This window comes from Lynx canadensis, chromosome F2, assembly GCF_007474595.2.
Source record: "Lynx canadensis isolate LIC74 chromosome F2, mLynCan4.pri.v2, whole genome shotgun sequence".
Lineage (NCBI taxonomy): Eukaryota > Metazoa > Chordata > Mammalia > Carnivora > Felidae > Lynx > Lynx canadensis.
Genome location: NC_044320.2, coordinates 14,235,272 through 14,253,204, shown reverse-complemented (window position 1 = coordinate 14,253,204; position 17,933 = coordinate 14,235,272). Strand labels below are relative to the sequence as shown.

The following is a 17,933-nucleotide window of genomic DNA, read 5'->3' as shown; positions in this document are numbered from 1 at the left end:
TGCAATATTAGTAGGAATGCAGATTGGTGCAGCCATTGTGGGAAATCGTATGGAGGTTTCTCAAAAAATTGAAAATAAAACTACTCTGATCAAAAAATATGAAAACACTAATTCAAAGGGATACATATACCCCTATGTTTATAGCAGCATTATTTACAATAGCCAGGCTATTCAAGTAGCTCAAGTGCCCATTGATAGATAAATGGATAAAGAAGATGTGGTGTGTATATATATACATATGTACATACTGGAGCATTATTCAGCCATAAAACAGAATGAAATATTGCCATTTGCAAGGACATGGACAGAGCTAGAGAAGACAATCCCAAGAAAAATAAGTCAGTCAGAGAAGGACAAATACCACATGATTTCACTCATATATGGAATTTAAGAAACAAAACAAACAAGCAAAGGAAAACAAAACAGAGAGAGACAAACGAAGAGACAGACTCTTAACTATAGAGAACAGATTGATGGTTGTCAGAGCGGAGGTGGGTGGAGGATGGGAAAATAGGGGATGGGGGTTAAAGAGTATACTTAACCATGAAGAAAAAAGTGAAATAAAATAAAACGATTTAAAAAAAGAAAGAAGGAGGTGGGTGAGAGGATGGGTTAAATAGGTGATGAGGATTAAGGAGTGCACTTGTGATGAGCACTGGGTGATGTATGGAAGTGTTGAATCCCTGTATTGCACACCTGAAACTAATATTACAATGTATGTTAACTAAATGGAATTTATTATTATTTTTTTTTAATTTTTTTCAACGTTTATTTATTTTTGGGACAGAGAGAGACAGAGCGTGAACGGGGGAGGGGCAGAGAGAGAGGGAGACACAGAATCGGAAACAGGCTCCAGGCTCTGAGCCATCAGCCCAGAGCCCGACGCGGGGCTCGAACTCACGGACCGCGAGATCGTGACCTGGCTGAAGTCGGACGCTTAACCGACTGTGCCACCCAGGCGCCCCTAAATGGAATTTAAATAAAACTTTAAAAAAAAAAGAAAAGAAGAAGAAGAGAAATGTTCTTCCAGCAGGTACCTAGAGGATCTGAGGCCATACATGCACATCCACTGAACACATTTTTAAAATAATTTTAGAGAGAAAGAGAGCACACACGAGAAGGGGAGGAGGCAGAGAGAGAGAGAGAGAGAGAGAGAGAATGTTAAGCAGGTTCCACCCTCAGCACAAAGCCAGATGTGAGGCTCCATCCCATGACCCTGGGTTCATGACCTGAGCTAAAATCAAGAATCAGACACTCAACTGACTGAGCCGCTTAGGCACCCCCACTGAACACATTTTTATTGAACACCTACTCTGTGCCAGGCAGTAAAGATGAAAGAGAGAGCAAAAGTGCTCCCGGGTCTTGGGGAGGTTAGCTCATAAAGTGTCACTAAAGCAAAGCAATAGTGTTGTCCCTTCCATTTTTGTCCCCCCCCCCACCTCCAAGAGATTGAATTTTGCCCTTTGTGGCTTTTTTTCCTGTGTAACAGCCCTTTTCATATTGCTGTAATATCCACTTCCTAATAAAATTGACCAATGGCAAAAAGAGAAAGAGAGTGACTTGGAAAAGCACAAGATCCGAAACAGTGGGAAAGGAGTCTTCTCGGGCTATTTAGACATAAAGTTTAATATTCATTTACAAGAACTTTCTCACTCACATAAGCCCCCAAGAGATGATTGTGATGGCAAGGGGTAGAGGTGTAGACCAGAGTTAGAAGTAGTTCAGCCCCACATGTAGACAGGTTGCTGGAGGCTTCAACACCATCAACAGTCCCTGGATTTCAACACTGAGCCGGTAGTGCCGGGAAGAGAGAGTGGACCGTCCATGCGAGGTTTTTACGGGCCAGGTCATCAGGAAGCGGTGCTCCCCATTTTTACTCATATGTCAGTGGATCAACTCCGTCACATGGCTACACCTCACTGCAAAGGACCCTGGGAAATGTACTCTCACCATGCGTCCAAGCGCAAGAGAAAACCACCTTTGAGGAACACAGGGTAGTCTCTACTGCGAGGGCTGAGAGATGGAGAGGATCAAGAATGAGGAAGTGTTCTGGCAAGACAGAAGGCAGAGAAAGGGCAGATGCAGGCAATGAAGAAGGAAAAAGGAAAAAGAAAGGAGAGAAGAAGGAAACGGCAAAGGAGAACTAGAAGGAGATCGTGGTGAATTGTGTTATAGTTACAGTTACAGCCTCAACTCCACCGTCCCTTAAAAAAGAATCATCAGTGTATGACACTGCTTAGTCATGATTGTGCCTGAGTGGATATATCTGGAAAGGGACGAGACCTGAAGAACGAGGACAAAGGTAACATGTGGGTTATAGCATGAATAATTACAGAGATTACATGCTTCTTCCAATGATGATTCCCTCTATCAAAGCATGACTGACACTCTTTTTGGGTAACTGCCTCCACAGCCAATTTCCAGACTTTCAAGAAAAGCAGAGCATTTTGTTTGTTTGTTTTAAGGAAAAGTCACTAAATGAACACTTTAGTCATGGCATAGCCAAGACGAAGACCCAGTCTACAAATCCTGTTGTCTCTCTACTCCACTAACGGAGCTAAATATGAGACAAGACATGAGCCTTGGACCATTTGGGTACTGAGAAAGCAGCCTCCATGATCTATACGAGGACTGTGCATTTGCTTTATCACTAAATCCACCTGATCCCTCGTCAGGTGGTGTCATTTCCTCCATTTACAGATGAGGAAGCTGCGATCACCAGGGCCACGTGACTGGTAACCAGCAGAGCTAGGAATAAAAATCCAGACTGCTAATTGTATCAACAGCAATAATAAAAGGTGATGTTTGGCTAGCACATCCTATACGCGAAGCGGAATTTTAAGAACTTTACCTTAGTTATTGAATTTTAATCTCAAGGCAAACATATGAGGGAGGTATTAAATACTATTCCCATTTTGCAGATGAAGAAGCTGGAGTAGCACAGACGAATCACGTATACAAGTTTCCTCAGCTGTTTTGCAATAGGGCTGGTACCTGCACCCAGGTGTTCTGACTGTGACTCTGCCAGACTAGCTTCCTACCGCCCCCATGACCAGCCCAAATCCATCTCTGCCAATGACACCCATTGCTTCCTGACAACACATCTACCATGTACAGACCCCTTTGAATATTTATCTAGTCAGAACCCCCAGAGGAGAGAATATATTTTGGAGCCTTATGTCTGAGAAGATTGCTTTATGGTCCCTTCCATCTGGATGATCAACCATCCCAGCTTGCCTGGAACTGTCCCAATTTCACTCTGAAAGTCTTACATGCTTGGAAACTCCTCCGTCATGGACAAACCAGGAATGTCAGTCACCCTACTTTCAACTCTGAAATCTGTGTATTTATAAACTTTACGCAAGACCCTCTGTCCTACCCCAAAAAGAAGAGGGTCAACTGGGCGCATGCTTAGAATCCTAACTCTTCTCTCAATTAGACCCAAGTCACCCACACTATTTTCTCTTTTTAACCCACCTCCTATAGCTGGTTAAGGAAAACATGTGAAAAATGAGACACCATTGGAAGGAATGAGGAGCCATAATATTCTCAGTGGATCATGCAGTTTTATCATCTGCGAAGACTCTAATGGGGAGAACATTCTTCATTTTTAGTAAGCCATCCAAATGGTACATTTGAGATCAGGCACCATTAGAAATTAGCAAGTCTCTCTTTGGTCTGTGCTGTTTGCAAACCCAGAGAATTAATGAAGCCATGGACAGAAGCTGAGACATGGAGCGCTGGGGAAGGGGGGGTGCTGGCACAACTTCGATAGGGGCGGCACATGTTTCAACACCGTTTGGGGTCCAACCCTGGATTGGTGACTCAAACATGGCACAGAAGTGAGCGAGCTTTCGCGACATCCTAGTCTGCACTGCGAGCAACCATAGAAGAAAGGTTTGCCTGGGTGGAATGTGAGATGCGAGTCAAAATGAACCATTACCAATTCCCCCACGTTACTGCAATTTCATTTTAAAGTATCGTTTCTTTAGCTTGCCACCCTTAACAAAGGATGTCATCCTCTGTCTTGGTCTTTCCCGGGCTGCTATAACAACATACCACAGACTGCGTAGCTTAAACAACAAACACTGATTTCTTACAGGTCCAGAGGCTGTGAAGTCCAAGATCAAGGTGCCAGTGGATTCGGTTCTTGGTGAGAGCTCTCTTCCTAGCTTGCAGATGGCTGCCTTTTCTCTGTGTCCTCACATGCTGGAGGACGAGTGAGCTCTGGGTCTCTTCCTCTTTTTATCGGGACACTAATCTCATCACAGGGGCCTCATCCTCATGACCTTGTCTAAACCTAATTACCTCCCCAAGGCACTACCTCCAGATACCAGCACATTGAGGAATAAGTCTTCAACATATGGATCTGGGGGGGATACAACATTCAGTCTATAACACCTTGTGTCAGGAGCTCCCCCCACCTACAGGTCTGCCCCAGGCTCTACAATTGATCATGTGTTTAGTCAGGGGAAAATGAACACACACACACACACACACACACACACACACAATTTTGTTTTAACAAACACTTAATTTTGGAATAACTTTAAATTCACAGAATAACTGTAAAGATAGTGCAAAGAGCACCTGTATGTCCTTCACCCAGCATCCGCTATCATTAACATCTTACATTATCATGGTAATATTTGTCAAAGCTAAGAAACCGACATGGGTACATTATTTTTAGTGAAACTCCAGACTTTATTTGGATTTCACCAATTTTTCCATTAATGTCTTTTTCTTTTTCTGTTCCAAGACTCAATCTGGGATTGAATTTAGCTGCCATGCCTCTTTAATCTCCACTGGTCTGTGACAGCATCTCAGCCTTTCCTTGTTTTTGATGACCTTGACCAGCTTTGAGGAATATGGATCAGATATTTTGTAGAATGTCCCTCAATTTGGGTTTAAGTGATGAAAAATGGTTTTTATTCTATGACATATCTGCCATGAGTTTGATTTTGCTTTGGCCAGATGACCTATAACATTAATAGGGCCCTGACTCATTTTGGGGAAGAAGCATCTCTTTTACATGCAGAATTTCTGTAGCTAAGTATTATCCCTCTGTCCTCAGTCCCTCTGGCACTGAAAGATGTCTGACCCAGAGGAAAGAGCATAGGCATTAGGATCATAAAAACTTGGATTCAAATCTTGACTTCACATTTACTAACTTTGATCTTGGGCAAGTCGCTTAACTTCTGTGAGTCTCAGTTTAGCCTTTAAAAACAAAGGAGAAAGAGAGAGAATCGAATGCTGAGTTTCTGGTAGTGTTGCTTAAGATTAAACGAGCTACAATGTAGCATTTGGAATATTATGTAGTACATGTGGGTATTTAATTAACTTCTGTTATCTCCCCCTTAGATTTGTTCTTTTTAGTCAAAAGAGCCTGCCTCTAAGTATCATCTGTTGTCATTTGTTTCTTAATAAGAATATATGGAAAATGAGCTTATCACAAGGAAAAAAATTCTAGCTTTGAATGGGGACAGATGACAACTAGACATTGGTGATCATTTTGCATTGTACACAAATATTAAATCATCGTGTCATACACCTGAAACTAATATAATGTTATATGTCGATTACACCTGAAAGAGAGAGAAAGGATGAAAGGAAGAAAGCAAGGAAGAAAGGAAAAGAAAGAAAGAAAGAAAGAAAGAAAGAAAGAAAGAAAGAAAGAAAGAAAGAAAGAAGAGAATAGAGAATAAAAAAGAGAAAAAAGAAAAAAGAAAAGAAAAGAAGGAAGGAGGAAAATGGACACTGGAGTGACAATCCAGCTCACAATCCCCCTCGTAGTGCCATTATCTGTGTGATTAATTCCTTTCTTACAGTAATGGACCTGCCTTACTGGTCATAGAAGGGACATGTGATCCAAGTCACCCAATGGTAGGGCTCCCCTTCCCTGGCCATAGTGATTGGTCCAAGCTCAGCCAATCAGAGTTTTTCCCTGGAATTTTTTCCACTAGAGTTAAGAGAAAGTTCTCTTTCCTCTCTGTTCATGCAGTTAGCTGTAAGGATAAGCTGCTTGTAGCTTTGCTTACTGCCGTGTGGAGACAGCCAGCCTGACGGCAGGAAACCAGCATGCATGAAGAAGCTGAGCTGAGAGATGGAGAGAGCATTCAATGGAACTCTAGTACTTGGCTCCGGAGATTCCTGAGGACAGCCTATCTCTGGCCTTTCCATAGTTTGGTGACCTGATTAAATCAAAGATCCTTTTTTCTTAAGTTATTTTTGGATTGCGATTTTATAAAGTGCAAATTAAAAGCATCTGAATAGATTGCTTTTCTGAACTTCGCTGCCTATGCCACCTGTTCTAAGCACCTTGCCCTATAACCTGTTATCTTTCCTTTCCCCCTCCTGTGGACTGGTTGGTACCGAAGTGGCCTCCCTCTTTGGCCCTTTGCCCAACACTGGCTCTAACGTTAAAAGTCTAAATTACTCTGACACAGACCATCCACTAAAGGGACAAGAATCGAAATCTCTAGGAGCAAGTCTGTGAGAATGCACTGAAAAGAAATAAAACTGCAGATAATGTCACCGAATTGTTCAGAACATAGACTCCAGAGTCCATCAGACCTTACTCCATACCCTGCCTCTGTCACTCACGAGTTGTATGACTTCAGGCAACCCACTTAACCTCTGAGCCTGTTTCGCTTCGTTAATAAAGGAGCACGAGGAGACCTTTTTATGCAGTTTTTGTGTGGGTTCAATAAGATAACATACATGTGATGCCAATCTTAGTGCCTGCTACGTTGCTGATGCTTAACTTTACAATACCAGTCATTGATAAGGATAATTAAAACTGTGTAAATCACCTGAATCCACCAATTCATCTCAGCCGCAGGAAAGGTAGAGTAGTTGAACTTTGTGTCTAGCTTGATGTGCTGTAGTATGAGACACACATGAAGCGCCACTCATGAAATATTCTTGCCAAAAACAAAAAAAAAAATCTGATTCTGAATCTGAATCAAATCAATCCTCAAGGGCTCATTTATAGGAAAGGGGCATGAGAAAGAATAACAAGTTACATAAAACTCTAAGGAAAGAAACACACATTCAGAATGTGGGACATCGCAAAAGACAGATAACTTGATTTCTTCAAGGAGTCAATGGCAGGAAGAAAAACAAGAAAGACAAACATACAGACAGACAGAGACAGAGACTGAGAACAAACCATGATTATGTTGTTATCTCACCATGATATACTCATTTGGGAGGTACTGGAAAGAGTGCTGATTTTATGAGGTGACCTGAGCACATATCCCTATCAGCTATAGTCATTACACAAATAAGCTTGTGTGATTCGTTGAGGGATGATAATCCAAGAGCTGAGGTGAGCCTCAAAAGAGACAATGTCTACGAACTAAGTCATGTATACATAACTTTGTTTACACTGTCTCACATAAATGCCTATACACTAAGTTCCTGCAATGCTTATCATTTCTCTCCGTTTGCTCATACTGTCCTCATGTGTTTCAAGCTTATCTGTAACGTGCCCCTCCACCCATTAATGCTGTCAACCAACTCTTACTGAATATCTGTGTGTGCTCAGGATGGCAGCAATTATAAACACAGTAAGAAAAAGTCCCTGCCCCGAGAGGATTTCCACTGCAGTCAAACTGTCACAGGTGCATCATGAAATAAAGGCAGAGGCAACCAAATGTGACATAGGGGTTGGGGTAGGCAGACACGGTTTCAAACCTCAGCTCCGCCATTACTGGCTGAGTGGGTCAGATCCACTCTCCACCCCAAATCCCCTTGCTCATGGCTCTGGGAGACCCATATATAGGGACAGCTTTAACAGGCACAGGTAGTGCCTGCTGGCTCCTTACTGGGTTTGACTTCCAGAGGAGCTTGGAGACAGAGAGTAGAGGCAGGCAGGCTGGCTTCCTTCCTGAGCCATGACTTAGGACCTGCTGGCTCCTACAACCTGAGCTCTCTGCTCCTCTCAAAGTGGCCCTCAAGACCGTTTTCTCCTTCCCTCCTCCTTTTCGTCCTGGGGGTAATAGCCCTGCTGCTAACTAGTCCCGAAAATCTGCACTATCCCCTGTGGCTTCCTAATGCTGCCCACATCTTTCTAAATGATTCTCTATTAAACTGTTTTCGAGCTGCTTCCTTTGTGTGAGCTGCTGGAACTTGGACTCGACCACACGATGGACTTTGACTAGTCTACAAGGTGGACTCAAACTTCTGGAGACTTTGTTTGCTCATCTGTAAAATAGGATTAAGTGTAATCTCTTCTTCTTGGTCCTAGGCCACTTCGGTTAGGAGAAGGCTTTGGAGTACAGGGAAGACTGAGCAGGGAGAAGGACAGATCAGGGTTCAGATCTGATTTCTGCTCTCACAAGTTGAGTGACTACTGGCATTTGGCAACAAATTTCTTTGCAGTTCAGTTCCTTGTGGGTAATAGGATAATAGCCAATGTTTACTAAGACGAAGTTTTGGCTGAAACCTCAAAGGTGGGGACAAAGCTAAGTAGCCGTGTGTCCTAAAGACAGGACCTCGACCCCTCTCCACAAGAATGCCTGGTCTGTATCCAAATCAACATTCCCAATAGCTTGTTTATAGGAAGGCCAGAAGCTTCCTTAGAGAAAAGGAATTCTTCCAAGGAGCCTAGTAGTATTGGGTATGGCATTGCTTCCATTCACCCACAACAAGATGAGGACATCTAGGATAATTGATCTTGGAGAAAGGATTCATTGGAAGAGGGCAGGCTGGATGCTTGTAGGATGTGGAGATGCAGGGACTGGTCCCAAGCTGTCCAGTCTTGGAGCATAGTCGAATTCTTGGGAGATCTTCAAATATGTTCTTTTGGCATTGGTTGCTAAGAGACTGGTGCCTAGTGCTTGCCTGGAGAAGGCTGGGGCTGGGGCTTGTGAAAGCTGCTCACGATGGCAAAGCAGGTATGTAAGCATTTTACTAGGGCCAGGTGAATGCATTGGAAAGCAGCCAGCTTCACTTATCTGCTCAAATGGACTGGGGTACCACGAGGTACAGACACTGAGAGAAGTCACAAGAGGTTAGTAGAGTGCCTTGCCAAGTCAGGGTCTCTAATGAAAGCCACCATTTGGATCCTACTATTTGTAGGGCCTTCAACAGCTAAAAGGACACCAAGAACAGCATCCACCACGAGATCTCTCATCCTTCTCACTACTCTAACCTTGGAATATCCATCGGCAATTAGGCAAGTCAGGTAAGAGGTGGAGCAATGATTGTTGAAGAACAGATCAAAGGCTCTATGTCTTTTCTGGTACCTGAGCATCTGAATACACCTGAGCCGGGCAGAAGGGAGAAGCTCTGAACTGGATATGAGATTCAATTTTGATTTCGATTGGACTGGACATTTTAATACTTACAAGTGACCAGGAAGCTATAGACTGTCCCCAGTATGCCATCAGGGGAAGGAAGAGGCAAATGAGTGTGAAGGCCATAGGGAGAAAAAGAAAGCTATTTCCTGACACTATCAACCAGGTCCAACCTATTTCCAACAAACCTATTGTATTTACTGTGCAGAGTATTTGCCAAAAATAAGTGAAATGACATGAAGTCGTGCCTGGAACAGTGCATACTTGTGAAAAGCAACAGTATTAAGATTCCAGTGTATATGTTACAGTGCGAGTGAACAACACACGAAGTAATCACATCCCAACAGTTAATGTAGAAGACTGGCTGCCCACAGTGAGCTTTGCTCCAGGGATCTGTTTTTAGGGGATCCCAGTTTCCTCCTGGAAGCAGCCTGTCCTGCCTTTTGGACCTGGTTGCCCTTTCAGAACAATCAAATTCTTTCCGTTAAGAATAGAATACCTAGGTGTCTATGTTCTTTTCGGCTTCTTTTTCACCTCCCTTTAGTAATTCACTAACTCTATCATTTAACTATTACATCCTTTAAAGGCGAGTTAGGTGAGCAGGCTTGCCTGGATTGAACAGGTGATGGAACGCAGGCTGGGGCATTAAGAAATTCGTCAAAATTCACAGGTAGGACACAGACCTTGAGACTTTGAGAAGACTCACTCCGTGGTTTTGCACACTCAGCGAATGTCGAGTGGCTGTTCTTGTAAGAGCACATCTGTGGCAATACACAAAAGCCATCAAAGCTTCTGTGTAATCAACATATCCCTTCCTGGCTGTACCTGTGTGGCAGGCACGGAGGGTGAGTGCCCATCTTTAACCACTTCATGGCTAGTATTTTGGAGACCACACAGATTCAGAAAGCCAGCTGGTATCCGAGTGGGGGCTACAACTGAGCTTCAACTCCCACTACTCCTTCGCCACGCCCACCACCGTCCCTGTGTGTGGGTCTTGTGACGAGAGTAAGACTGCTGTAAGCCAAGGAAAAAGGGAGTTTCTTCCCCTCTCTTTTTTGCCTAAAATATACTTTGTACAGTTTACAGAATGTTTCAACTAACCCTCCACGTTAGTGGTTCTTAATGTTTTGGAGGATGTGCACAACCATGGGATTCTCCTGAAAGACTTGGAAATTTTTCTCAGAAAGAGAAGCCCATGGAAGACAGAGATACAAAACTGGTCTAAGTATCAGAAGGTTCATGAACACTATGTATAGATCTTTGCACATCAGTGAACTCCAGGCTGAGATTCCTGCACTCATTCAAGAGGGAGAGAACCAGAGGATCGATGAATCCAACATGGTTCCCCTTCCAAGTAGTGCAGGAGAAGAGAGGACAAGGTCACTTGGATCAATGCTACTGAAATGTGCCCTACGGGAAGTCCTCGGCTGAGCCTTCCCCAGGCACTTTCATGCAGCAAACAGCAATGTTTACCGGTGCTACACATTTCAGGGAAGTTTGTTTCAAGTCCAGCTTGCATTCCTGACTGTGATTCATGTTATATGGATCGCCATAATGCACAGGAACCAAGTACCATCCTCAGCTGCTGAATTTAATGAGAACATTTTGCTTTAATGTTTAGCTAATAACACCTTGAAAGAAAGCTGCCAAATGCCTGGTATTTTGTGGCCCCTCATTCCCGCCTCCTCTCTCCTCCTCCAGCACCCAAGTTGCAGAGGAGACTGATGAGCTCATGTTAGAAACACAGCGAACACAGAGTAGGGACAGTCCCTGTAGAGAGAGTCCCTCCTTGTCAGACCACAGGTGGGTGTCAGCGAGGGAGCTGATACAGAGAGCCAGGGGGAGTCGGTCCGCCATTTTGTCTGTTAAATGCTGTCTTCACCGATATTACCACTAAACACACTGCTTTTGGTGGAATGAGGGGTGGGAAGCATGGGAACGAGAGCAAGGTATGAGACTCTCGTGGTGAGAATGATGAAGGCAAAAAGACTCGAACTTTTACAGGCTGAGAAAGCTGACTGGAAAAACAAAACAAAAAAAAAAGATAAAAAAAAATCACAACTAACCCAGAGATGAACTACTTAAGCACCATGTCGTGACCTGGTGTCACCCTGGGTTTAGGAAGGCTCAGCAAACCCCTGCAGCAAGAGCTTTTACCTCAGAGAGGACGAGGAGGGGTGGCTTTTAAACCTTCCTTCGTAACCCTTACACGTGGGGTGAGAAGCCTGCTCCGTTGTGTTGATTTTTTTTTTTTAATATTTTTTTTTCAACGTTTTTATTTATTTTTGGGACAGAGAGAGACAGAGCATGAACGGGGGAGGGGCAGAGAGAGGGAGACACAGAATCGGAAACAGGCTCCAGGCTCTGAGCCATCAGCCCAGAGCCTCACGCGGGGCTCGAACTCACGGGCCGCGAGATCGTGACCTGGCTGAAGTCGGACGCTTAACCGACTGCGCCACCCAGGCGCCCCCCGTTGTGTTGATTTAATAACAGAGGTCACCTTGCTACCTGCACAGCTTTCTTCGTCGGCTTTTTTCTCAAGTGGGAAGCTTAAGACCTGTTTATTGTTTAGACGGGACTGTCTGGAAGCAAATTCGTTCAAATAATGGAGGTAGCGAAACATTTCCCCAAGGAAGGTTGCGTCCTCGTTATCACAGTCACTGTCATCATATCATCATGGTTACCTTGCCAGATGCAAAAACAGTATTGAGTGTGCACGTGTGCGTGTGTGTGTGTACAACTTCCCAGAAATCCTGCAAATGTAGGGACGTTTAGTTGTCCTTTCATGTGTGAGCACACTCAGGCTCCCAAAGACTCGATGGCCTCCCCAGGGACTCTCACTTCACTCAAAGATCAATAGCACCAGAATGATGTTCCTGATGTCATTGGCTACCAAAACCCTCAGGGTTCCATTATTTGCTCTGTTTCCAAAGACTGATTTAACAAATGGATTTGCGGATGGTAGCTACTAAGTGTCAGACGCCTTGCTGGGTTGTAGGGACACCAAAATGACAAGCCACCATCCTCAGGAAGCCCACAGTCTAGTAAAGGAAACTATCGGCTGCTGAAATATTTGGGAATCTGTCTTAACCACTAAAGCACTATACAAATCATGGCTGCCGTGGTTGCACTAAAGCAATGTGTCACTCTCCTCTTTCACCCATTTCTTGAGGAATGGTGCCAACCTCATGTATAACCTTTATGTTCCTTGTCGCTTTTCCTCTGGGCCCAACCTCCAGGCTCCAGTGAAAGTCTGCATCTGGTCTCTATGTTCCTTTCTGCTGGTTCCCTGGTCACTGTTCTGCGGCCCTGTCTGTCCACCATGAGCTGCTCAACCTCGGGCCTTCACCGGGTCCGGTCTTGCCTGTTAGCGCCTGGACCCGATTTCTGAATCCTGTGACCAGTGATTCAGACAACTTTTGGAGAGGAGGGGAAGTCAAGGAACCAGGTCATAAAGGCCCCTTAGGGTGCTGAAGAAGCGTCTGGCTCTGAGGAAGTGCCCAAGGAGAGGGTAGAATAAGTTTGTAGAATGTAGTGGTTATAAGCAAGGACTGAACAGGGGCGTCTTACAAACTTTTTCTCAGAAGTCTTTCTAGCTATATTGGAGCAGTAATTAATCGCTGTCTGCCTTGGTTTCTGGGGAGTTAATAATAATAAATCCCTTACAGGGTGACTCAAAGTAGTGACTGAATTATCAGAGCAAAGTAATTATCGTTGTACGGTACTTTGCCATTTAATTGAAAAAGTCTTAGATTGCCGTATGAACACTCAATGACATGTGGTCCCCGTGGCCTTTGTGCTGGGCGTGTGCAAGTGACTGGCCCAGATCCACTCTCCATTCTTCTCTGTGCCCCAGGAGGCCGCCTGGAGGAACCCATCAATGGGTTCTCTTGCCATTCGGCTTCTTGTAGTCTTTGGCTAATTATCAACACCAGCAGAAGAGGGAGGAATGTGAGGTGGGGTGTTTATTCTGAGTCACACCTGGAGACGGCCACCTCCTTCCTCTTTGGGTCTGTCTCATGTCAGGCAGCTTTCTCCATACTGGTCAGGCCCTCTCTGTTTCTGTTCCATATGCCACTCTGCCCCTCTTTCCCTTGGACCTGGGGATGCAAAGGAACCTTGTTCTTATCAGCCCTGGTACTGGCCCTCAGGGTTTCCTTATACGCACATGTGACATCAGGAGTCTCTCCATGAAACTCGCCTTGACTGTGACTAACCTGAAGGGCATGTCTTCTCCCAGGAACAAGACTGAAGCCACTCCCTTCACTTTGCCTGAGATGCTACTGCTTGCTCCAAAAGAGGGCCGGAGTCCAGCTTTGAAGTTCTTGTCTTCTGGTTGGAATTTCTGTTGGTAGGATAATTGAGAACAAAGTACTAGTTAAAATAAATTACCCTGGGGACGATAGGTCCTGAAGGAATAAAGGGAAATGTTGCAAGGAGATTTTAGCCCTAGAGATGAACAAATCCTAAGGGAAGAGCTGACAAACGGAATCAGGAACCACCTACCTCAGTTCTCATACCTCCCCAAATCCCCCTACCACATCTTCCTCCCTGTCTAGCACCTCCAGGCTCCCTCCCCTGCCACCCCCCAGGACTCCTGAGAGCAGATCTGGGACCACACTGGCTCTGGGGCAGGGCGGGGGAAAGAGCAGAACAGATGTTCAACTTCACTGGTAACCGAAGAAAGGAAATTAAATAGCAATAATGGTTTTAAAGAAATGAGGAATGCTTTCTAAGCCAGGACACAGTTTTAGATTCACAGGTTTAATGAAAAGACTTCTGGTGTCAGCTCAGAGATGTAGAGAACCGGAAAGGACAAAGGGGGAGAAGGGGGGAGGGCACAGGGCTGTCCTGGAATCTGGGAGAAGCAGGCATTTGTAAAGGAGACACGGGATCCAAGAATTTGCTCATTTACTACCCCGGGGCCGATGCCAGGTAAGAAGATTCAGTTAAACTCATGTGTGGTTATATGTGTTATGTGAAAAATACATAGAGATAAACACACACATGTATATAAATTCACTGATGCAAACATATGGTGGGTAAGCATTAATTTGAGTTTAGGGTACTGTAAATTATACCATGCCTGGTTCATTTCACAACGTGGGTTTAATCATTCTCATTCAGCCCGTTGTTACCTGTACTCTTATTTTACATCTTATTCATCTAATTTTTTAAATGTTTATTTATTTATTTTTGAGAAAGAAAGAGCACAAGCAGGGGAGGGGCAGAGAGAGAGACACAGAATCTGAAGCAGGCTCCAGGCTCTGAGCTGTCAGCACAGAGCCCGACGTGGGACTCGAACTCACGAACCACGAGATCATGACCTGAGCCGAAGTCGGACGCTCAACCGACTGAGCCACCCAGGTGCCCCAATTTTACATTTTATTTTTAAATATTTCCAACATACGTAAGATGACAGAGAGTATAGACATCGACAGAGCTCTTGCTCCCCAGGTTTAACCAATGAGGATATATGTCACCTGCCACGTTGGCCACCCCTCCTGTGTTTAAACACGGCTGCCCCAGCTCCTTGGGTTCAGCAGACTTCTGGGACAATGCCTACCCCATCTTACTGCCCACGCCCACCGCACCATGCCTGGACAACCGCAGCCCGTGTTCTCCTCTGGTTCTAGCAATCCACCCCCTTCCTCTCTGAATGGAACTCAGTGTGGTGAGGCAGAACATCAAAGTTCATTTTTGTTTCTCTTGGAGCTGGTGAGTTTTGTTTTCATGTGTAAGCAAAAGGATCTTCTCTGAGCCTCAGCTTTGAAACAGAAGTTGGCCTGTACCCGGCCTAAAATAGCATGCTTCCTGTCACACAAAGACCTTAATGTTAAAAAAAAAAAAAAAAACAAAAAACAAAAAACAAAAAACTCTTGGTTTTTGAAGCTCTGATTTGTACTAACTCATTTAATGAATTGTTCCATTTGTCTTTCCAGCAACACTGTGAGAAGGATGGGGTGAGCCCTGCATGACAGACGGGACCCAGAGAACGGGAAAGGTCACCAGCTTACCCAGGTATACAAATGTATATCTGTCAGGCATCAAAGCCTGCACTTTCTTTCTTTCTTTCTTTCTTTCTTTCTTTCTTTCTTTCTTTCTTTCTTTCTTAATGTTTATTTATTTTGAGAGAAAGAGAGAGCACCAGCAGGGGAGGGGCAAAGGGAGGGGGGTAAAGAGGACCCAGAAGCAGGCTTCGAGCTGACAACAGAGAGCCCAAAGTGGGGCTCGAACTCACCAACCATGAGATCGTGACCTGAGCAGAAGTAGGACACTCAACTGACTGAGCCATCCAGGCGCCCCAACACCTGCACTTTGTTTTTAATGACGAAGGTACAGGTTGCCTTTTATCTTACAATATCTAGATCTGTTACTCATAAGCCTTTTCTAGGTCTGTGGCTACATTCAACGTAATTGACGCTGAAAGGTAAATGACCTCCACGTTCGTAAGGACAAGGGGGACTAGCCGATGGTTTTTTATAGCAAGACCTTTAATTCCTGGCTATGGTATTATTTTGGACTTAGAGGAAAGATCCAGCAGAATTTCGTTACTATCTGCCTTAGGTCAGTGACATCAAAGCAGCCCTTGCAACAGTGATTTGGGTGAATGTAGATTCAATGCCTGCAGAAGGCCCTGGAGAGAGAAGAAATGCAGGGAGCAGGGTGGGCAGAGGAGGATTCTAAGCAAGGATGTGGTCTCTGGTCTCGGCAGGATCCAGCCTTCGCCTGATCAAAAAGGGAGCTCTGGAGCATGAAACACACCTGCTTAGTCATTGCCGCTTTGAGGCAGTGTGGAAAGACGAGAGATACCTTCTCACAGCAGTAGGGGAATTTGTGTGGGGACCAAGTAAAGGGAATCTGGAAAGGGAACCAACATCCCAGCTCCACTGTCCTTGAACATTTGAAGGACTGATTGATGAGGCCACAAGTGTCCATTTGCATTACAATGGAAAGCCGCAGCATCATTAAAAAGATCGAATTGGAACTAAAGAAAACCTGCTACCTTTTAGATGATTGGACACGCTGAATAAGGAGATTAAGTAGAGGGAAGTGGGAAAGCTGGTCCTAAATGGTTAATTTCCTCTACCACTTGCAAAACCATTCAACTGAAGTGAAGTGAGAATGAGTTTGGTCCATGGCTGACTACCTTAAGAACCTTCTGCTATTCTTTGTGATGAGGCCTTCACGGAAGTCCCCTTTGCCAGCCTTGAGATTGCTGATTTCAAGGCACTTCTAAGACAAAAATAAAAATTCCATTACTTTCTGCGGGAGATGACTGTCTGCTCCTTTAGAGCTGGGCCGGAGGGAGCATTCAGAATACATTGCTGGGAGTAAATGGAATTTCTCAGCTATTTAAATTGCAATTCACCCCTGAAAACTCCATTTTATCAAAACTCCTGGTTAATACTATTTTCCATGCTCAAGTATTCTCCCCAGATACACAGGCAGGAGATGCAGGAGCCCGGGGGAGACTGTGCCGGGAACAAAGTTCCTTTAAGGGGCCTCAGATACTAACATCCTTACTGCCGTGTAACAAACAAAACTTAGAAAGGCCTGAGCTTTAACATGGTGGACAGGTGTGCAGAAGGACAGCGGGTGTTCTACAGGAATCAGAGGATTTAATCTGCCTCTCATTAGTTGTACGCCCATGAGAAAGTCATATGGTCTCTCTGAGCCTTTAAGTTCCCATCTCTGAAATGCGTTTTGGAGCACCTTCTTTGCTATCTCAAAGAACTGTTGTGATGATTACATTAGGTTAATTTATAGGTATGATTTATATAAAACAGTGCTACACAAAACCCTACAATTAAGACTATGGTAGGCAAAATTCTAAGACAGCCCCCAAGAATCCCATCCCCTGGTGTATGTACCTTATATTATCCCTCCTCCTTGAGTGTGAGTATGTCCTGTGAATATGATAGGCTAGTCACTCCCATGATTAGACTATGTAGCTTAAGTCTCTATCTTAACAGACCGAGGAGAGGCTTTTCCTGCTGGCTTCAAAGAAAGTAAGTTTCTAGGCCATGTTAGGACCTGAGGGTGGCCTTGAGGAGATGAATGGACTGTCAGCCAGCGAAGAAACAGGGACCTCAGTACCGCAACCAAAACTCAAAATCTACCAACAACCTCAAGGAGGATGAAAGGAGAGCCCAGGTTCAGAAAGAACTCGGTCTAGCCAACACGTTGATTTTAGCCTCATAAGACCCTGAGCGGAAAATCCAGTTGTTCTGTGCCAAAACTTCTGACCTATGAAAACTATGACATAATAAATGGGTGTTGGTTTAGCCTCCAAGTTTGTGCTAATTTGTTACGTAACTATAGAAAGTGGATATACAGCTGGTTGTTCTGAAATGGTTGATTGAGGACCTCTGAAACCCGCTTCTCCATAACGGCAATGAGAACCCTAGTGAAAACTGTCAAAATTAACTGTTTCGTAACTGAAAAATCACCGGTGGCTTGCAACAACCCTAGCAGCATTTACTCAAGAAAAATGGCCGAATCTCAACAAGGACAGGGAGTATCGTGGCATTTTAACGGGACTTAAGCCCATCACCCTCTCCCCAGCACTTCAGTAGCACCGAAAGCCAATAGCCTCACAATTACAGTAGCTGTGAAAAATAGCAGATT

At 44.5% G+C, this 17,933-nt stretch overlaps 1 protein-coding gene across 1 annotated transcript in view; it reads right to left on the bottom strand.

Annotated features, from left to right (window-relative positions):
- The window catches only part of LRATD2 (LRAT domain containing 2), a 128,406-nt gene that overhangs the window by 89,617 nt on the left and 20,856 nt on the right, over positions 1–17,933 (bottom strand). The window contains exon 3 of the transcript XR_004343149.1: positions 13,520–13,647. The gene's annotated coding sequence lies outside the window, so the exon portion shown is untranslated. The remainder of the gene's footprint in view (positions 1–13,519; positions 13,648–17,933) is intronic.